The sequence below is a fragment of the Eurosta solidaginis genome, chromosome 5 (genome assembly GCF_040869045.1).
Source record: "Eurosta solidaginis isolate ZX-2024a chromosome 5, ASM4086904v1, whole genome shotgun sequence".
NCBI classification, from domain to species: domain Eukaryota; kingdom Metazoa; phylum Arthropoda; class Insecta; order Diptera; family Tephritidae; genus Eurosta; species Eurosta solidaginis.
The window spans coordinates 109,428,141-109,448,703 of record NC_090323.1 but is presented as its reverse complement, the minus strand read 5'-3'; the positions used below and the strand labels follow the sequence as shown (position 1 = coordinate 109,448,703).

Below are 20,563 nucleotides of genomic sequence, written 5' to 3'. Positions count from 1 at the left end.
ATGATGCAGGAGCAGTGGATATGACCAGTAAAAATATTGATATTACCTTGGAAGGAACAAAACGGTGATAAGTTGGTATAAACGGTGATAAGGTGGTATAACAACAGGACTGGCAGCATAAGTATAAGTATGCATAATAAGTATAATCAGCTTAATTTTAAAATAGCTTTAATAATTTAAAAATTATTGTTAGGCAGGAAAATATTCGGGCAACCTAACGGCTGCCTATTGACAAGCAAAATTTAAATTTCTGCTGTAAAAACTTTTTTTTACTAATTTTCGAGATATGTTCCCAGAAGAGGACATACAAAATCAAAATCAAATGTTTAGGTCGTTTTCATAAAACTCCTTAAATGTGAAAAATGTATTACCAAAATTGAAAAATTTGTTAAGCCCAAAATGGCATAGAAAACAAAATGAAACAAAAAAGGGAATAGCATAGGAATTATTTTTTAATTATTAAACAAGAAAAAATAACATGTATTTAACTATTCATCATTTGAAAAAAAAAAAATTTTTTTAGAAGATTTTGTAAGAAAAATTAGAAATGTCAAATATGTTAAATTGAACATATTTTTCCTCAAGAACAAACATTTTTTAGAAATAAACCTTTTAAATAACAACATTTATAATGCTAACTAAATAAGGAAAAAATAATAAAAGTAAAAAGGAATGCTTAATATAATAAACATAGAAAACAAAGAAATAAGCATAAATTAGTATTTTTCCACCACCCCCAAAAAACAGGAATAACTTTATAATTTCTCTTTCATTTTCTCTTTCAATCATAGCATCTCTTTAAAATGCCTTCGAGGACAAAAATTAACCCCATAGCTGGTTACGAGTTAGGAAAAAGAAACTCTGAAACATCAGAGAATAGAATATTAAAATATGAACCACCAGCTGAACTAGAGCCAAAAATTAACCAAAACATTTCAGATATTTGGCTAGCAGTTTTAACCTGCGGAATCGCGTTATTGATATAATATTCAAATTTAGCACCCTAAATCCCCTAAATTCAACACAATTTCGATAAGAACAGTAAATATTACAAATGAATCACTGCAAAATGCCTCACTCAATAGAAGAATTTATTAAGACAGCTTCATTAGCACTGTCTAAGTTCATGAATTTGCTAATTCACAGTAGTAGCTGTCAAAGTAGAAGATTTATACCACAAACCTTTCGCAACATAATGCTTGACTAAAAACCTTACGTAATTGGAAATATGCAAAATACCTAAAGTTACCACAAGATCAGAAACTTAAAACCCAGCCAGAATGAAGAAAATAAAAAATCACAAAGAGAACCTTATTATAAATAAAGCGCTTAATAAATAAATTTGCAATTAGACATGTCACGCTCGTTTTCACCCAAAAGGATAGAAAAATTGTAGCGTAATACAAGCAACCAGATTGTTGAGGAAGTTATTGACTAGATAGGGCAATATTCAACCAGGCTTAAAAATGCCGGCAATCTAGGACTTGTAAGAGAAAAAGACAGTTGTCCCTTAGGAGACCAATTGGTCAAGAATAATGAATACTCGAGTAAGCATATTTAAAAATAAAAAAATAGGTACCCAAGTTCTCAAAGATCTAATATTTGCATTAACCCCAGAAGTTATGCATGTGACAAATGTCGACAGAAATTAAAGTAATTCTTCAAAAATATCATGACGATCCCATCTGGAAAGGCAACCCAGAAAATCGCATGACACATAAGATTTAATAAAAATATTGCTGGAAAATATGAAAAGTGGTATAAGAAAAGATATGAAAAATTTTTGCATCCACTGTACCCTTTTGTTTAACCACTTGTCACTATATAATTACTTCTTGCTCTAGCAGCAACTGAATTTACCCAATCTACTATATATCATACGCTCAATGATCCCGCTTTTTAGAAAAATGTCAATTTTCAGCAAATGATGACAGTAACCATCATCTTATTCTATACGTTTTAATTTTAATAACAATGCAAAAGCTTTGTTTAATAGAAATAACTAGTCAAGGTAAGGAAAACTACATCTCCTATATTTAATCGATAGGATATATATAGGGTCCTGTGGAGTAGAAAGTAAGGAAATCTAAATCATTAATCTCCATTATTTTTATTAGAAATATAAATATAAGTTAGACCTGATTCATCTAGAATAACCTCGCCTTTTAGAAATGCCATAATTTTAGATAATAGGATCCTTTATACCTAGTTAGGCTAGATAGTAGACATAAAGAGCCCTTTGGAATAGAAGATATCAATAGGAAAAATATTTTTTTCACTTAAACCCTTTAGAGTAGTAAATATCGATGAAAATAACAATTTTACATTAATTCCCTATAAGGTAGAAGAAATCGATGAATATAATAATTTTACCCTAATACCCTATAAAGAAGAAAATACTAATAATAAAAATAATGACACTTTAATCCCATCTAGAATAGGAAATGAGGATAAGCAAAAATTTCTCAGTAACATAGAGAATAGCAATATCATAAATAATAAGAAAATAAAAATACACAAAAATAGACTTAAATTAGTAGAATAAGAAAATGTTCAACCTACAAACATAAAATACAAAAGTAGAATTAATTTATAGAAATAGAATGCTCATGCATTCTCCAACTGCATAAGCATTCTGAAAAAAAAGTGTAGTGTAAACAGCCAACAATTTAATCCCAAATATTTAAATCAGTCTAATATGCTACCCTGCTACAAAAATAGTCTAAATTTTCATCAACACATAAATATGCATTTGATAATTAATGCTGACATAGCCATTAAAACAGGTATGTACAACACACAACCAAACAAATTTCCATTCCAGAAAATTTGCAAGGTATGCATTTCCCATAGAAGTCGCAGCTCAACACAGGTAGGTACATATTTTGTGTCGAGTTGTATGTAGGTATGTAAGTATGTATGCTTAAGGTAGATATGCATGTAAGTGTGTATGCTTAAATATAAATATGTATGTAAGAATATGTTTAGAATAATTTAATATAAATAAGCTGAAATATTTGAATAAAGATTCATTCGGATTTCACTCATCAACGTCACAACTCTTTTTATTATTTTTTAACCTTTTATATAGTGTCAAACAATTGTGGAACTAAGTGGAACCTACGTGGAAAAAACGTTTGACACTGAACGAAGTGTCAAAATTACCGGGGTTGCTGTCGTGGAAAGCAACGCAGAGAAACAAAAAAAGGAGCGGAATATCAGAAATGGGTTGCTGTGATGGTAAATTTTTTTGAACGAATTTAGTATGAAAATGTAGTACAGCTATATGGGTCCTACAGAAAATTATACAAAAGTTTTGAATTGGGGTATCTGAGGAGGCGTAGTTATTCCAGTATTAAGAATACAAACACGGGTGCTAACTTTTTCTACCCGCTCAAAAGTTCTCCGCTAAAAACAGTTTGAAACCGAGGTCGACTGCAATGCACCGTCCAAAGATTTGGAAAGTCCAAATAGTCCAAAGGCGAAAAGGTATTCGAGTTATTGGAAGCGAGGCAAAAGTGCGTCTATTAATACCTCCCCCGACGGTTTTGGTCGTGTTTTAACAATCGTCCCCTGTAATAAAGTATCACAATTTGTTAATTAAAATTGTCCAAAACATATGGATTTTAAAGAGAGATGTAATTGAGTGCTCGTTTGAAAGTAAATAAGGATATTTCTTTGTAATTTTGCAATAAAAATTTTACACAGCTTTCGTTAGCAGCTACTACACATTTCTTGGACCTAAGAAGTACAAAAGTGCCAAATAGCATCCACACAAAAAACGAACAAGAACAAGCATTTTATCAGGTGAGCGTGGCTGTGTATGTGCGCGCTGCTACATATCCTACTTGTATACCTGTACTATGGGAATAACTATACAAAGGAAAATCTGATAGCCCTACTTAGAAATTACTTACAACTTCATGGAGGCTAATGAGTTGATATAGGACTTAAAGTTCAAACAATAAATTCTATCTTGTGTGATATAATGGGAATGCTTACCTACGAGAAACGAGTACAAATTAAATTAGCAAATAAGTGGTATGACTGCGAACTAACTGAACTTAGCAAATTAAAATATGAGCTTTAGAAGCTAGCGAAAAATACAAATGAATGGGATAATTATAATCGTACAAAACGGCACTATAAGAAATTAATCAAAATAAAAAAGAAACAATATGTGACCCGGTCTATGAAGAGGTGGCTTATGACTCAAAAAAGAAATTGCGAGAAACAGCTGTTAAATATAAGCAATGCATTTCTTCAGTTTCATAGTAGTTTTTCTTTTGAATTATGAACAGTCATGCCCAAAAGGCAAAGCACAAACCAGTTTCTGACCGATATTTTGGCTCCATTGCCATCGAACAAAATGCTACCAAAAAAATCTGAGGATGCTTCACCAGCTACCAAAGTGGCATCGAAGGAACCAAAGGCTTCATCGTCTTTCATTTGTGCTCTTCTGTCTCTACATTTTTGATACACTTCTAAGCAAGTTAGGAATTTCTAGTTTTCACCACGTGAAATAACGTCTCAAAAACTATCGAAACCAGAAAAAAAGTGGAAAACTTTTTTTGAGTCATAAGCCACCTTTTCATAGACCGGGTCACATATATGGAAAATAAAATAGCGGCAAATTACAATAATCAAAGACTAATGTGGAAATGTCTCAAAGATGCCATAAATTTGAACAGTGACACATCGCAAATAAAACGCATCGTTATAAATAATGTGATCATTGAACAAGACTATGAAATTGCAAGCCAACTGCACCATTACTTCGTCGAGAGCATAAGAACAATTTGCAATAATATTGAAACAACTACACCAGATGAAACCGCAGAGGATAATATTAGATGTGTATTTAAATTTAAACAAATAAACGTGGAACAGCTCATGAGAACAACTGCGATTTTAAAAAATAAGTATGGAGGAAAAAAGCTGGTATCTGAAGGTGTATTTAAAAGACGGTATGGAATACTTGGGATACGCATATACGTGCATTATCAATGAAAGTTTTAACAAAGGTGTCTTCCAGGCAAGTTGGAAAATATCAACAGTTGTACCAGTTGAAAAAGTCAAAGGGGTGGAAAAACCGGAAGAAATACGGCCCATTAATACGTTGCCTAGCGATGAAAAAATTATAGAGAAAATCGTGAAGGACCAGCTTCTAGGGTACCTGAACAAACAGAAAATTATAATAAATGAGCAATCAGTGTTCAGGTCAAAATAGGTAACAGGTAATAGTGGAATGGAAAGAAGACATAGACTGACAGGGTCATCCTACTGAGCAAGCTAAAAAGAATTGGAGTAAGAAATACGGCTCTTCATTGGTTTAAAAGCTGCCTTACTGGAAGAAAACAAAAAACAGTAATCAGAAATGCACAGTCGCCGCAAATTGTTGAAATAGGTCTACCGCAGGGATCTGTACTTGCAGCAATTTTGTTCATTATTTACATAAAAGATGTTAAAAACTGTCTTAGCCATTAGAACATACGACTTTTCGCAGATGATGCATTATTGACCATAAGCTGTCCAACGATATAGAAGCTGTGTCCAAAATGCAAGCGGATATGGATGCTATATATAAGGGGTTGTGCCAAAATAAGTTAAAACTAAATATTGAAAAAACCAAATGGATGATCATGAGGAGAAAAATAACAGAAGACAATATTACCCTAAAAATGGCAGATAGTACTAAACAAAGGGTTGATGAAATGAAATACCTAGGAGTAATAACTAATTGATGAGAAACTCAAGTTCGATGGGCATCTGAAATACATAGGCAAAAATATCAAAAAAAAATTGGATTTATGTTCCGAACGTGCAAGCACGTGAGCAAATATTACAAAATAATGGTGTATATTCTCGCACGGTGCGTGGTAGCACGGAGAATATATATATATATGTGGATATGGAAAAAGAAATAAAAGGCAAATAGTTATATTAGTAATGATGACAATAATTAATTTTATTTTGTGTTAAGTTGGTACAATATTTTACCTTTGATATATGATGTGGCGTGACAGCAGCAGCGACTTTCTTCCTCCTTGGTTGAAATAGAACAGAAAATGGAAAGTGATCTCCGTGTTGTCGAACCAGAGATCGTGCGAGGGTTTTCCAATGGATATTTGTTATCCGATGGAAAACTCATTTACCCGTGTGAACGTTGAATATATGTGATGAACATACATGAATGTGTATGCATGTGGGTGTGCAGTACATGAATGGATGTAAGAATGTATTTGCACTAAATAAGTTATGTATTAGGGTGGCCGTGTTTGTAGTATAAAGATATTTAGGTCCTGACCTAAACATGCTGACCCCCTTGCGGTAAGCAACATCTTAAAATGAAGGAAAGTCATGCTGAAGCGGCCACGCGCACGTATTACTTAAAACTAGATACAATATGTTTGTATTATTGAATGAAAATTTGTTGGCTGATCACGTCCGGACTTGTTTGCATATAGTAGCCGCTGTAGGAAAAAGAAGCAACATATTAAATCTGAAAACAAGAACGGGTTATAATTCAACGCACATTATACAGTACACATATTTGGACTGTATTTATCTCTTTTGTGTTCCGAGATTTTTCGTAGTCTGGACGTCTCCGTTCCAGATTCCGACGAATGTAAATTAATTTTCCATCTGGACAAAGAGCCCAAGTCTCTCTTCCAGATTTTAACTTTATGAGGTTAAATGTTATATCCAGACGAAGAGGACGCGTCTCCGTGCCAGATTGGATCTATTTTGTTAGATTATGTGACAATTAATTTTCCATCTGGACAAAGGGGCCAAGTCTCTGTTCCAGATTTTAACTTTATGAGGTTAAATGTTATATCCAGACGAAAAGGACGTGTCTCCGTGCCAGATTGGATGTATTTTGTTATATTATATGTGAATTTTAATTTTTGGTTTGGTGGCGAACGCTGAATGGCATACATATTGATATGAAACTCTCTATATTCGTATTGGCCCTATGACAGGCGCTTATAGCAGATTGACCATGTGCAAGGACCTGTAATTTTGTATGCGCGGATGTATATAAAAAATGCCGATTCGCCACCCACACAGATGTAATGGTTATTTTTTACAACAAAAAACCTGGACTCCGTTGTGTTAATCCAGTATATGTTAACCGCAAAAAATAAGGCAAAGTGTAAAAATAATAAGCAACAAATAAGCAGTTAAAATTATTGCAGAATTTTTTGTTGGGTATGTGAACCAAAGTGAAGTGCTGTTGTTGTTGTTGAAAATTAACAAACAACGAAACTAAAAAGAATGTATGGTTATGTGAAACCGAAAATAGTGCAGTTTAATTTAAAATTAATATTGTTTCTACTAAAAATTCTGCACTATGTTACCTTAAGCTGTGTCAGCAAAACCTTACCGCGGGTGGGGGGATAATGCTGATAGACAAAAGGCCTTTCAACACTTAATTCACTTAAAAAAAATGTTCACTTAAAAAAAATTGTGCGCTGTAAATTATAACCATGTACCCTGTTTGTTGTTGCGGCTATCTATGCTTGGTAGATGGTTTGCAAAGATGATTTTGTTTTTATTCCAAATGCTGCTCTATCTCGAAGGTCTTGTTTGTTGTGCCAAAAATTATAATAGATAATCTTGATTTGCCTTTTCTGTGATGGGAACTGTATATGTAAAGTTCTTGTCGCACGGCGCGTGGTAGCACGGAGAATATATATATATATATATGTGGATATGGAAAAAGAAATAAAAGGAAAATAGTTATATTAGTAATGATGACAATAATTAATTTTATTTTGTGTTAAGTTGGTACAATATTTTACCTTTGGTATATGATGTGGCGTGACAGCAGCAGCGACTTTCTTCCTCCTTGGTTGAAATAGAACAGAAAATGGAAAGTGATCTCCGTGTTGTCGAACCGGAGATCGTGCGAGGGTTTTCCAATGGATATTTGTTATCCGATGGAAAACTCAGTTACCCGTGTTAACGTTGAATATACGTGATGGACATACATGAATGTGTATGCATGTGGGTGTGCAGTACATGAACGGATGTAAGAATGTATTTGCACTAAATAAGTTATGTATTAGGGTGGCCGTGTTTGCAGTATAAAGATATTTAGGTCCTGACCTAAACAAATGGTCTATAGGTCTATTGTAGAACCGCACTTCATATATTGCCCTACAAATTTATTTACGTTAGCGGACTCGAGCTTTACAAAACAACAGGTGAAGCAAAATAAAGTTATGCGGTTCATCCTCAAAAAACGATATGACACTCCAATACACGAAATGCTTAATAGCACTGGTTTACAGCCAAAATGCACCAGAGACGCCATTATTAATTCTATGGTAACGTTTTTGAGATATTTACGAATAACCGTTTTTTCAAACAAAAAAAAATAAAATTGGGTCCACTTAATCATATCTATCTCAAGAACGATTTGAGCAATTCCAAAACGGGTTGAAGCTTTTCAAAGGTAATAAAATTTGCAATAATTAAAATAATAATAAATAAAATTTGCTATATATAATGTGCATACAACACTTTTTGCTAAGCCCTGCAGATTCAAAGATAACGAACAAAATATAAAAAATTTTGTACTTTGTGAGAAAGGATCTCGAAAAATTTTAATTTTTTTGCAGATTTTTTTTCTCTAAGCTCTGTTTTATTACAAAAAAAATAAGCTTTAATTCAACAAAATCGATGAACCCATACAAAAGTTATAAGCATTCAAATAAATATATCCATATAGTAAACCTACAAATAATAGCATATGTACATATGATTCTGTCTAAACTCTATGATCTTATTTTATAATTGTAAAAGTTATGTGTCTTGTTTTGACGCTTATTTAGATTAGAATCGGTTTCTCTTATGAGAAACCAACAGTAGTCACCCATCATAGCAACATCCCCGAATCCTTGATACCGACTTTCAATCATTTTCATTTGCTGGTGAAACTTTTCGCCATGCTCGTCACTTTCGTCGCCAAGATTTTGCGGTAAAAAAAATTTAAATGGGAGTGTAGAAAATGAATTTTTAAAGACATATTTACTCCTGAAAGAAAATAAAAAGTATATTAGATAAATACATAAGTGACACATTAGTATATAAATTTCTTAGGCTGGATTTATCTTTCAATTCAGAACAAAATTTTTGTTTACATTTTTCTCGTTCTTGTTTGTTCGGAACTGGACGATGAATTCAGATTTAGGGTTATATATTCTCATGTAAATTTAAAAAATTTCATACAAATTTTTTGTTTATCGGGTAGATAGGTTTTAAAGTTAACTGAGAAAACGGTCTTAAATATGTTGTTTTATTTACCCATTACCGCATAGTTTCTGATTAAGTCGTTCACTATCATCTCGTAGTTAGGACTTTTGTGTTTACCTAAAAAAGAAGTAACGGCCTTCTCAAAAGAATATCACGCTGCTGTCTCCACTGGTGACAATAGTTCTTTGAAATGGTTATTGGTCATCATTTTCCTTATTTGCGGTCCCACAAAATCCCTTCCTTTATTTTTGCTTCTGGAATCTCTGGCAAGATTGTCTTCGAATGATGAAAAGCTTCGCCTTTATCCAAAGCCTTGAGAAAGTTTCTGATAAGGCCGAGCCTGATGTGGAGCGGGGGTAGAATTATTTTTTCCTTCTTTATAAGTGGGGAGTATTTTATGTTATCCACCCCAGTTTGAAACCCGATTCGTTCTAGCCCATCCTTTATGATGTAGTGGTCTTGGCGAACTCGGCTATCCCACTTGCATAGAAAGCAACAGTATTTTGTGTTTCCACTTTGTAGACCACATAGCATTTCAACGACTTTGAGCTCAGCACATATTTTCCAATCATGTTCTTCGTATTTGATTAATTTGAACAATTTTTGCATTATCTCATACGTTTCCTTCGTATTTACTGCATGCGCGATCGGGATAGATGGCTTTTGGTTACCAATATGCAAATATGAACAATCCCCACTCTTTTGAATCATATGGTTCACCAAACTGTTTGAATAGACCAGCAATGTCTTTGCAGTAATAAACACTGTCCTTCTTCGTATAGTACTTGGAGCATTGTTCGTGACGAGTTCTATAATATGTTACCTTAACATCGGATGAAACAAATTTAAATTATTACGTACGAGAGGCGTGTAGTTCGGCCTTTTCCTTTGACAATTCCAAATCCCTTATCCAATCATTGAGTTGTGCTTGTGACAAAGAGTTTCTTTCGTTTTCCGTTTGAAATCCAGTACAACAGGATGCCGCGTAATCAGATACTGCTGTTGACAATGAAACTGGAGCCGGAACAAAAGTTAAATTTGATTCTGGCAATGTAGCTTCCGTTGAATTTAGTTCTGGTAATGACACTGTAGATATGCTCGCACAGGTTACTTTTCTTGACTTTCCAACCCCAAGTACTTTTGTAGTACAAATATAGCAGTCCGTTGAATGGCAAGTTGGTTCCCTTCACATCATTGGTGTAATAAATTTCATATGTCGCCTAAATATATAGTTTCAGAAATTAGTCAGCTATGCATTAAAAGGGAGCAAATTCCCAATTTTTACAACACACCCTTTTGTTCAGGTTTCCGAAAAAATCAATTCGACTCGACATGTGGTGCACACAGTATTCGGTGTCCATGTCTTTTCATTGTTTTTAGGCCCAATTCCGAAATACTTATAGTATGTAACTTTCAAAGGATATGAAAACACAAGTCGCATCCTTTTAACGATAAATTGACCGCAGATGAAACAGAACATATCTGAATCATGTGTACACTCAAACTCTCGCGCCCTTTTATTCATATTATGTTCTTAAGTAAATGACGGGTTATAAACTGCAATTATAAACTGAAAAGTGTCCGCCGAGCCTGCAGATATTATGAAGGAACAAGACGGATGTACTATTATTTATACTTAGATCAAGTAAAAATTTAAGCCTACCTAGACAAAAAGGTTCACTAGTTCTAGAAAGAAAACACTACCTGCCTTAAAAATATACTCTTGCTTGAAATGTACCAGGGTTTGAGAAAACGACACTAACAGTTTTTTGTATCTAATAACCCTTCGAAAATCTACCTGTTAACTAACTGATATACGAATACTAACACATATGTACCAGTAGTGTACTTAAGTATTAAATGGAATGCTTATAACTTTTGTATTAGTCCATCGATTTTTTTGAATGGAAACTTATTTTTTTTGTAATAAAACAGAGCTTAGAGAGAAAAAAAAACCTGCAAAAAAATAAAAAAATTTTCAGATCCTTGCAAAGTACAATTTTTTTTATATTTTTACAAAAAAAATTGAAAAAATCCGTAATGATTGTTCGTTATCTTTGAATCTGCAGGGCCTAGCAAAAAGTGTTGTAGTACAGTTTATAGCAAATTTTATTACCCTTTAAAAGCTTCAAATCGTTTTGCTCTATTCGTTCTTGAGATATATATGATTAAGTGGACCATTTTTTTTTTTTTTTTTGAAAAAACGGTAATTCGTAAATATCTCAAAAACGTTACATAGAATTAAAAATAGCCTTGATTTTCGGAATCAAAGGGTGATTTTACATAGGAATTTCATAATGGCGTCTCTGGTGCAGTAAAAAGTTGGAAAATCAATTAGCAATAACATAAAGAGATCTCATGGATGTAATTTAAGTTTACAAGACTGTATAAATAAATTAAGTCTACAAGCCTGTAAATAAATAAATAAACATACACACGCATATGGCTATAAACTACAAATATACACGTATATAGCTGGTAACCAAGCATGAGCTGCAACAATTGGTGAACGAGTAAACCGAGAGTACAAAAGCAGCGCAAGCTGAGTAATAACTACTCAGTTTGATTTAAACACGCTATTAGTTGCGAAGTGCAGTATAATTGTGAAGTATAATTGTACTACTCCCAAAGTAGCAATACAGAATATTGGAGTTATTTATTTGACAGTTCAGCGATTCGAACGTTACCAGAAGTTTCAGATAAGCGGAAATCTCCAGAATTCGTTACAATTGGTGTCAGAAGAGGAATTGTTGAATAAATTCCAAAGATTTTGAATACAACAAGGACATGGCGAAGTTAAGTGAATTAAAGATCCAGAAGCTCAAAAATGAGTTGGAAGCTCGTGGATTGAATACAACTGGCAACAAATCCGAGCTACAATCACGACTATGGGAAGCTATGGAATCAGAAGAAATCAATGTTGAAGAGTATGTCTTTCATCCTGATAGCGACGAGATAACAACAAAAATGGAAGAAAAAAACGAAACACCGCAAGCAGTGACGAACACAGACTTGAACATGCAATATCTGCACAAACATCGACAGTAACATCCAACCTGGAAGAGCAGAAGACACATATAGCATCCCAACTGGAATCACAAGAGGCACGTATATCCGAAATGTCGGCACAAATTTCAGCACAGGTATCATCGCAGATCTCTGCACTACTGGAAGCGCCGCTGCAATTAAACCGTCCAATCACTTCAACATCTTCTCTGAAGGTAAAATCCCCAACGTTTGATGGTTCTGTTCCTTTCCAGGTATTTAAGCTCCAATTCGAGAAGACGTCAGCAGCGAACAACTGGAATGCCGAAGACAAAGTTGCTGCATTGTTCGTAGCGTTAAAAGGACCTGCTGCTGAGATCTTACAGACCATTCCAGAGGGAGAACGAAACAACTACGAAACATTGATGGGCGCTCTAGAAAGGCGATACGGAAGCGAACACAGGAAGCAAATACACCAAATAGAATTGCAAAACCGTTACCAAAAAGCGAATGAGACTCTGCAGGAGTTTGCTTCGTATGTTGAAATGTTGGCCCATTTGGCAAATGCCGACGAACCCGTGGAATACACAGAAAGAGTAAAATTCAGAGCTTTATCAATGGAATACGGGATGCTGAAACGATGCGAAAAATTTCCGTATTCTTAATTAAGTGATAGAGTGACTATGTTTTATTCAAAAATACGTATATATAAAATAAAACCTGAGGAAGAAGAACGCAGAGATTTATAAGTAAGAAATATTGGTCAATTGAATGTCTATATATATACGGGCGATTCTCCGCCAGCTCTCAGTTTTACTAACCCAAAATTTTGGAAAAAACATATTCGATTTTCAAATATTTTCAATCATCTGTGCCCGTGTGTTAAGCGTTGTTGGCTACCTATATTTGCATTTACTTTGTGTATCGTGTTTAAACATTGCAATAAATTTATATTAAAATAAATAAATACACACAAAGAACAATTACAAAAAAGAAAAATTGCAAAATGTCTTTAAATGAGAGGAAAATGTTAAGAAGCACCAAGGTGTCCCCGCAAAGAACCAATACCCCTCTTCAAAGTAAAGGTAGAGATGCTGAGAGCGCGATAACTGCACACCTGATACAGCAGTTTGAGGCGAAAATTGAGAAGCAGAATCAGAGCATGGTTGAAAAGCTGAGTGGTGACGTAAAGAATAGTGAAGAGAGGCTGATGCAAAAAATTGAAGCGATCTTTGCTGAGCTGCTCTCTATTAAGAACAGCATAAAATACTTGGATGTTAGGTTGACAGCGGTTGAATCTGTGTGTGAGGAGAACAAAATTCTAAAAGCAGAGGTAATGTCACTAAAGAAAGAAGTTGATAGATGTGAAAATGTGGCAGTTTCCACTGATCTAATTTTAAGCGGCATACCTAATGTTGTTAATGAGAAGTGTGTGGAGATCTTCGCTAACATCTGTAAAGCTGTACACACTGAGGTGCCTGCTGTTAGAGAAGTTTTCCGAATACACGCCAACAAATCCAAACAACCGAGCAGTAACTCTGCTTCTTCTTCACCAATTATCTTCAAACTATTCTCCTCACATGCTCGAAGTCGTTTACTCAAAGCTGTCGCTAGTTATTGTAAAACCAACAAAAAAGCTCTGTTTGCCAGCGACATCTCATTCGAAGGCTCTGCTCGAATTTACATACGTGAAAGCCTTTCGAGAGCGAACCGCAAGATAATGCAATATGCAGCTCAGCTAAAGCGTCAAAAACTCTTAGCAGCAGCTTTTTCTGTGCGAGGACAGGTGATGGTTCGAAAAAGAGATGGCGAAGAAGCAATTAGGGTAAATGATAAGATAGACATTGATGAAATTGTTGGCAGAGCGTAAAACTATAAAACTTTATAATTTTTAACATAATGTTATTTATGGTTTATAATTTTAAGAGTGTAACAGAATTTATAAATGTAAGATACAATGATATTTTTTCCTTTCTCTTTCCGTGTTCTACTTATATACTCTCTATTGCGTTTTTTCCACCTTTCTCCCTTCCTTGTCAAAGATATGTGTTTTGTAATATAATGATGTCTCTATGTCAGCCCACAACATTTAATTTAACATAACTGATAACTCAACTACCGGCGCTAATGGTAATCATAAGTTGATGTTGAATATTTTGTGTAAACAATCTGTTGGTCTTAACATGGTTCACTTTAATGCACGCAGCTTAAGCTCTGATAAAATGGATTATGTTAAATACATTTTTGAGGAATCGTTGGTTGATGTTGTTTGTGTAAGTGAAACATGGTTTAGTGAAAATACCTCTGATCTGCATTCTTGTATTAGTAGCTATAACGTCATTCGGAATGACAGGAAAGGTAGGAAAGGGGGTGGTGTGGCGATCTATTGTAAGAAAAATCTTAGCATTAAGCCTCTTAGTATGTCTGTTGACTCAGATATTGAGTTTATCATTTCTGAGGTCTCTGATGGTGTAAAAAAAGCTTTAGTTTCTTGTGTTTATAACCCGCCTAAATGTTTCACGTTAGATTGTTTTTTTACTGCCCTGTCCGTGTATATAATTGATTATGAATGTTACGTCATTAGCGGTGATTTCAAAAAACTGTGTGATCAAGTTTCAACAGCTGGTTTAGTCATAGTAAATGACACAATGCCTACGAGGTTCGCTAACAACTCCAATTTCAGCTTATTAGACTATTTTATGATATCTGACTTGACATATATTCTTAAATTTGACCAGCTTTGTTTTGCTTCAGACCATGACCTAATTTTTTGTACTGTTAACGTTGGGTTTAATCGTCCTGAGCCATATGTTTATGTATATCGTGATTTCCGTTCTGTGGATACCAAAGTGTTGCTCAGCGATTGTTCCTGTATTCCTTGGTACGATTGTTGGTATTTAGATACAGTAGATAAGAAACTTGAACATCTTAACCAAAACATAAATGTCATATACTACTGTCCATGTTTTAAATAAATCTTGTCCTTGGTTTAGTAGAAGAGTTATTTGTGCAATAAAAAAGCGCAATAAGCTGCACGCCAAATGGAGAAGGTCCCGAAATGATGCTTCATGGGCTTTGTACAAAGCTGCTCGCAACGAAGCGACTGCCGTAATTAGGCAGTCCAAAAAGAATTTCTTTCATAGCAAATTGGGTCCTTCTCTGCCATCAAAAGCGCTTTGGCGTAACCTTAAAACCCTAAAGGTCCATGGGAGAAATAAGGTGGAATGCAGTATTGACCCTGACATACTAAATAATTTTTTCATCGGTTCCAGCAACAACTCCAGCTCTGTCTCTCCTGAGAGGATGCCTGAACTTGTCAATACTTTTATTAATACGTTTGAGTTTAAGTGTGTTAGTGAGTGTGACGTAAAAAGTCTATCTTGTCTATAAAATCGTGTGCCGTGGGTAATGATGGGGTTTCGTTAAAATTCGTAAAAATTGTTCTTCCTTCCTCTTGTGTGTGAATCTTTAGTGGCTGAACAAATATCTAATTTTGTTAGAGAAAACAACTTGCTCTCACCTCTACAGTCTGGCTTTAAGCCTAAACACAGTTGTGCCACTGCTATGGTAAAAATCATGGATGACATCAGAGGGCCATTTGATAATGGCGACCTAACCATTCTTTGCATGTTGGATTTCTCTAAGGCATTCGATTCGGTCAGCCACGAGCTATTGTCCTGGAAACTCCGTCACTTCTTTGCCTTTTCTGATAGTTCCATTAAAGTCATGGCTAGTTACCTCCAAGGTAGGGAACAAAAGGTCAGAGGAGAGAGAGCTTCGTCAGAATTCAAATCCATTAAAGCAGGTGTTCCTCAGGGATCAATTCTTGGTCCTCTATTATTTAGTATGTTTGTCAATGATGTGTTTTCCGTGTGTAAGTATGTTAACGTCCACGCATATGCTGATGATATTCAGTTGTACCTTTCTAATCGTGTTGGCCTCGTTGAAGACTTATGCTTCAAAGTAAACTGTGATCTGTCTGCTGTTTTCTGTTGGGCTAAAAACAATGCTTTATGTCTTAACGCTGCAAAATCGTACGTTATGCCGATATCCAAAAATGAAATCGACCCTGAAAGTATTCCATCTTTAAAGATTGGCTCGCAGGCACTTAGTACCACTGACAAAGTTAAAAATTTAGGCTTTGTATTAAATAACAAATTAACTTCTTTCGACCACGTTAATAAAGTAGTCCGCAATGTTTATGTTATACTGCGGACCTTACGCATATCGGCACCGTTCACACCACAGGAAACTCGTCGCAAGCTTGCAATGCAGCTAATTGTACCCCAATTCACATACTTTGAACTTGTGTATACTAAACTTGACGCGGAGTCCGCCAACAAGATCAATGTAACCTTCAATAATGTTACCAGGTACGTGTATGGGGTAGGTCGATATGATCACATATCACCCTGGAGGGATAAAATTCTGGGATGCAACATCCTTAATTACTTGGCTGCCAGAAACTGCATGTTCATGTTTAAACTATTAGAATGTAAGCTCCCCAAGTATCTTTATGACAAACTGCATTTTACCAGGTCTCAAAGAAACCGTAAATTGGTGGTTCCGATGTTCAAATACTTAGCGTCTAGCAGATTGTTTTTTATTAGCGCTGTTAGACTTTGGAACGCTATTCCCGAATCAATTAAAGTAGGGCTGAATAAAAGAAACTTCAAAAGCATTATATTGAAATACTTCGCAGATGTTGATATTTCTTCTATATTTTGACTAAAATACTATTTCTAAAATAATCTTTATGTCATCTAATTTCCTTGCTTCTCCTTTCATTGTTTTCTGTACCTCTGCTATTCATGTGTCTCGATTAATTTGTAATAGTTATAAGATTAATTTAAGTAAGTGCATATATTAAACGCATACTTTTATGTCAGTAGGTAAATTTTAGTTTTCTTTAAATTTTTATATTGTGAACTTCCCATTTACATAAAATGTATTAGCATAAGTTTTTAATGTCAGTTGATGTACATATAAAAGACTTAAGTTCTTAGTTGTACAAATTTGTTAAATAAATTAAATGAAATGAAATGAAAAATTTTTCTATGAGTTTTTATAACTAAAACACGTTCCCAAAGTGGACGAGCTACAGCTATTAATTTCTGTACTTGATACTCAATATATTATTTTTCGTCGCCACGGTTGTGACATTGTCGCTACTATACACGCAGCTCACTGTTTCAAAGTACTTTATTGAGGTATACCATCAAGTTTCCATTTTCAAAATAATATTTAACGATTATAGAACTGATTCATATATTTTAAACGTAAATGTATTTTGAAATTTATGACGAAAGAAATTAAATAATTTATCGAAATTAAACACTCCAAATTTTTATATGGTGATGAATTCTGTATATTCACTGCTCCTAGCCCTTGCTTATGATGTTCTTGGACTCTGAAACAAACAAACAATATTTCATACAAAATTATTGTGGATTATTTATCACTTACTATGAATGATAATTGCCGTGAGCTTTTTCTCTGTGGCATATTTTTCAAATTCAGGAAGTTTTTCCCTTTAGTTTTCAGTTCTTTTTTCGAATTTGTACCAAAAGATGGATTTCCCATGAAATAATGCTTGTACTGCGTACCAATAGCGCATTCAGACACAACTCAAAGAGTTGAAAAAATCGTAGTGGGTTGATGTCTCGACCATGTATATTGATGAACTTTCATGGTATCAACAAAAGTATGTATTTCCTAAGGAAGTTTTGTATCGACATTATCGATGTCTTCACTTGTCACAGTGTCGAGGTATACATTTTTCACACGCATTCGAAGAGTTTCAGCAAATGAATCGAAATTGGGAATGTCATGTCCATATTTGACTTGATCATCAGCTTATTTCTTCAAACTGCCACCTATCCCAACTGGTGGGCCTTTTCCATGTCCTGCTTCGGTGAAATTGTATGCAACCGATGACAATTGGGGATAACAACTTGGCAAATACTGTGTCATGAGGTGGAACATTTTGCGATTGCGGTATTGTGTCGTTGGACCATCACTGATGAAATGAGTAGTTTCGAACATGGGCAACTTTGGCAAATGGTAATCGAGATTTTTTTGATATGAGCCATAATTGCTGCTGGATCATGTCTGAGTAACTCTGACAACGTTGCAAATCCCTGAAAAAGATCTGAAGTATAAAACATCCCAGTATGAAGAGTATACTGTACCATATTTGCATCTTCTGTACCATATTTGCATGTATAATTTCAGTTTTCGGTTTTTCTCGGTGAGCTCATTGACAGTTTTTTGCAACTTCATATTGTTTTTCTTTGCTTTTTGTTGGCCTGCTGTTTTTTGTTCTGATATAGCATCCCGACGTTGTTTCTCAAAAGATTCCTCTTGGTGTTGCTGCTTTTTTTGTTGTAATCGTGATTTTCGTTTACGTTCACATTGTTTTTTCTTTCTCTGGATCCTCTTTTCTCGCGTCGTTAATTGACACACAGTTTTTATTTTCCCGGTTTCCCTTCTTCTCTTGTTTCTTTCTCTTTCCTTCTGAAGATATTCATCGTATAGTTCTTGATTTTTTTTGATTTTTCGTCTCCATTCTTGTTCTCCTACTCTTTTCTTCGCAAGACGTTCTTTTTTGTTTCTTATGGTTTTCATTTTTATTAGCATGATGAATTGACTGCTTTTGATTTTGTATATCTTTTTTACGTTTTTCGGTGACCTTGATCGATTTTTGATGAGCCAGTCGCGTTTTACAACGCGCCATTTCATATACAAGTATTAGTATTATGTATTATATAAACATTTGAAGAGTAAGGGTAAGTATAGAAAAAAATTTTGCCCGAGACTTCGTTGATACGTGAAACAACTTTAAATTACATTATCGTGATCATTTATGCACAATAACCTTACATTTTATAACTTTTTTCCTCTTGTTGAGAAACCTGCCACGGTTGTGACTTTACACGCGTGCTACGGTTGTGACATTTTGACAATAAATTGCTTATTAAACAAAGCTGAGCTGAAGGAGATGAGCAAATCTCCAAGTCCACTCAATCGTTAAACTAAAGCGAGTCAGCCGCAAGGGGCACCAGCTGGCTCCCGCAATTAAATGCCCCATATTGTCTATCTCGCAAATTGGAAGAAGGTCAATCAGTCTTACTGTCGAAGGACATGTGGATGGAAAGGGACGTTTACTGACTGTAGATACGGGCGCATCTCATTCCATCATTCGATGGGATTTAGTCTACAAGAAGATAAGACCATTGCATGGAGCAAGATTGCGTATAGCCACTGGAGAAGTAGCATGTGAAGTCGCAATTGGGAGCGTCACGGTACTACACAATTTTATAGTGGCAGAGATTGTTGACGAACTCATAATTGGAGTGGACTTCTTAATCGACCAAGGCATCAAGATTGACATGCAAAGCAAGACGATGCGATATAAGAACATGGATGTGTCACTTAATTTCGGCTACGAGGCTACAGCAGTAAACGAGTGCTGGTGGAAGAGAGTCAGCAAATACCACCAAAATCGGAAGCAATCATCTGGGCAAGGGTTGATGGAGATTGTGGGACAAACAAATTCTGGGTTGTCGAAACAGCAAACAGATAAACACTAAACGTACTTGTAGGAAAAACCCTGGCTATGACAAATGAGTTTAATTCACTAAAGGAGCTATATTGGGAAGATGCCAAGAGGCTGAAGTAGTTATTAACTCTGAACAGCTCCAGGAAAACGTTTCAACAAGCAAGATTGATCTTTCAAATAACAGCACGGCATGGACGGAGGGGCTAGAGGAAGACTATCAGAGTAAGGCAAAACAACTGCTCCTAAAATACGCAAACATATTTTATTATTATTATTATTCTTTATTCAGTCTATGATAACAAACTCTTACAGACTAGAAACATAAAGGTATGTGTGTAGGTAAAAAATTTCAATCTTAGAAACTAGATATGTGTTATGTTAATAAAGAAATTAATTAATGATTAAATGTACGAGATTTTCTATAAATAAAAGGAAGTAATCCTAGAGGCGAACACAGTTCTTGACATTGCAAAGTCAAAGTCTAGCTTCATGTAGATATTATTAAACTCATTAACAACTCTAGTAATGGGGGCAAAAGTATGGTAATTACACCTGACTGGCATGGCGTGACATGGGTAATAAAAACGAAGTATTCTATTAGGGACGTTGAAACGTATCTGCTCAAGCAAAACTGTACAGTCAATAAGTCCATCAGAGATAAACATTAAGGACTGTATAGTTCGCCTACTAGCAAGAGATTTCAAGTTTATAAGAAAACATCGGGTATTATAAGATGGAAAAGGATCAGCGAAGTGA

The 20,563-nt window shown here is 34.8% G+C and overlaps 1 protein-coding gene across 5 annotated transcripts in view; it reads right to left on the bottom strand.

Annotated features, from left to right (window-relative positions):
- Window positions 1–20,563, bottom strand: part of LOC137233476 (uncharacterized) — an 807,788-nt gene that overhangs the window by 699,459 nt on the left and 87,766 nt on the right. The gene's annotated exons all lie outside the window — the stretch shown is intronic.